This window comes from Gekko japonicus, unplaced genomic scaffold (genome assembly GCF_001447785.1).
Source record: "Gekko japonicus isolate JY-2015 unplaced genomic scaffold, Gekko_japonicus_V1.1 scaffold4332, whole genome shotgun sequence".
NCBI lineage: Eukaryota > Metazoa > Chordata > Lepidosauria > Squamata > Gekkonidae > Gekko > Gekko japonicus.
In genome coordinates this window covers 11,713-14,453 of record NW_015163216.1, presented here as the reverse complement: position 1 = coordinate 14,453, position 2,741 = coordinate 11,713, and positions in this window count along the sequence as shown.

Below are 2,741 nucleotides of genomic sequence, written 5' to 3'. Positions count from 1 at the left end.
GGAGCCATGTTGGCCCGGGGGGGGGGTGGCGGCCAGAGCGACGTGGACCATGCACCTGGAGGACAAAGTGGCGCTGGTGACGGGGCAGCCCAGGGTATCGGCAACGCTTGCGCCCAGGCGCTGCTAGAGAAAGGCTGCAATGTAAGGACGGACGAGCGCGCGCGGGGTGTGTGTGTGTGTTCCTGCAGCAGCAGCAGCAGCTCTACCCGCGCCCTGCCGTTCCCCTTCGCTGCGGAAGGCTCTTCGGCTTGGAAACGGATGAGCACCGTGTCCTAGAGTCGGATTCGACTGGCTTTCGAGCAAGGGAAACCTTTACCTTTACTATATTTACAGGTCTTGTTTGCTGAAGTAGGTGTGAGACAGTGCTTTAACAACAGTGGCTCTGTAGATCAAGGTTTCTGAATGGGAAAAGCTGTGACAAAAACACGACTAGTATTAACAAGCATTTATTTGAGGGTCTTTGAGAAGAAGTTGCCCCTCACCCGGGATCCCTTCCTCCTTCTCCCTCCCTATTCTAGGGACTTTTGTTTCTTGGTAGGATTTTGATTCCTTCTAGGAAGTACTTGGTACTTGCCAATTTTTGTCCTGTGGGTGCTATAAATTGGGCCCAGGGAAACGCGTGTAACTTTAGGAACTGCCAAAGAAAGAATTCCTGATTTTCCCAAAGAAGCCTGCAACTTCTTTTCACACCCCGGGTGGAGTCATCCCGGCGGCACGCGCGCAAAGCAGACTTTAAGGTAAGAATGATTACTGTGCCCCCCCCACTTTCCCCAGCCCCCCCCCCCTAGAAAGGTCCTAGCTAGGGGCCTGCAAGGAATGCTCTGTCTTCTTGGTGCTTGGGGGGGGGGGAACAGTGGGAGGGCTTCTGGTGTCCTGGCCCCACTGCTGGACCTCCTGATGACACCTGGTATTTTTGGCCACTGTGTGCAACAGAGTGTTGGGCTGGATGGCCCGATGGCCCGATCCATCATTGGTTTCTCTTATGTTTTTATCCAGCTGATGCCCAGCATCAGACTTCCTTGGCGTTCCAGGTGCCGCGGACATTGTTCAGCTGCTTCAGTCCAAGACGCCAGCCCCCCTCCCCACCAGTTTTGCACTATGGCTTGCAAAGTGCCAGGAATAATATGCGTCCTTTATGTTGGAATAAGTGTGGTATTAAGGGGTCTTTTATTCATTTATGGTGGGACTGTGTTCATATTCAGGAATTTTGGAAACAAGTTCTACAACTCATAAAGTACTTTACAGGAGTAACTCTTCCTATGGATCCAGTTAGTATTTTATTAAATCTATGGGAAGAGGATCAGATTCCCAGAGATTGCGAAGATCTAATCATAACCCTTCTTGGCTGCAGCTAAAGCAACAATCGCTCAGCATTGGAAAAATGAGAACCCTCCAACAACTGACCAATGGATAAGGAAAGTATGGGATTATTTTACCCTAGAAAAGTGTTCAGTTTTTTCTGATAGGAAAGTTATGACAAGGTTAATTCTTAACCCTTTAGATAAATGGTTTCCTTTCTTGGAAAAGGTAGAGGCAGAGAAAATGACTTGTGAAAAATGGGCTATATATAATATTAGTGCATTGTTGATGTAAGTTTTCAGGTTTGAATTTTTTACTGTTGGGTTTTGTGGTTTATGGAGCTGCGGTGGCTCAAGTGGTTAAGACGCTGAACTGCAGGCTGTGGAAGGTCAGTAGTTCGGCAGTTCGAGACCCGGGTGCCGCAAGACGGGGTGAGCTCCCGTCTCTAGTTCCAGCTCCTGCCAACCTAGCAGTTCGAAAGCAAGAAATTGCAAGTAGATAAATAGGTACCACTTCGGTGGGAAGGTAACAGCGTTCGGTGCGCCTTGGTGTTTAGTCATGCCGGCCACAGGACCACGGAAACGTCTTCGGACAGCGCTGGCTCTTCGGCTTAGAAACGGAGATGAGCACCGCAACCCTAGAGTCGGATTCGACGGGCTTTCGAGCAAGGGAGACCTTTACCTTTACCTTTTTACCTTTGTGGTTTTATGACTTTGTCAAATTATATTATTGTGATACACCTATTATTCTGGTAACCATTTATTCACTATCTGTATTTGTTTTATATGTGTAAAAACTGTCAATGCTTTATGGAAAATTATAAAACTCAATAAAGTGTTTATTAAAAAAGGGGGGGGGCTTTCCTGACCTTCCCTGGCCAGGCCCTGCCACGGGGTGTGTGTGTGAACAGTGCAGGTAGCGCGTCTGGAGGCTCTCCGAGAACCGGCCTCTCCTTGGGCTGCAGCGGACAAGAGCCGCTAAGACCACCCACTAGGCCCCCCCCCCCCATTTCCCTCCAGGACGCTGCAGGCTCCTCCTGCTGCTCCTTTCCCACGGAAGTCTCGCCTCTCGATCACGAGTCGGGGAGTGGGGCGGCGAATGGCCTTGCTCCGCGCGTCTTCCCCTCTGCGCCCGGATCTCTGACGCGCGTCATTGCCAGTCCCGCCCTCGCTGCCTTCTGCGCTCTGCCCAGCGGCCTCCCGCAAGTATGGGGAAGAAGGGGGGAGATTTGGGATCCCGTCTTCTCGGCTGGCTGGGGGGGGGAGGGAATTGGGACCAAGCGAAGCCCAGGATAGCGAGGTGGGGGCAGTGGTTCTGCTGCCCCCCTTCTTTTGCCGGCGCTCCTTTCTTTGCATTTGGGGGGAAACGCTCGGGGGTCGCCGCGCTCTTTGCAGGGAGACCCGGGAGGGAGGCGGGCGGGGAGGGGCAGAGGGCGCTGCGGG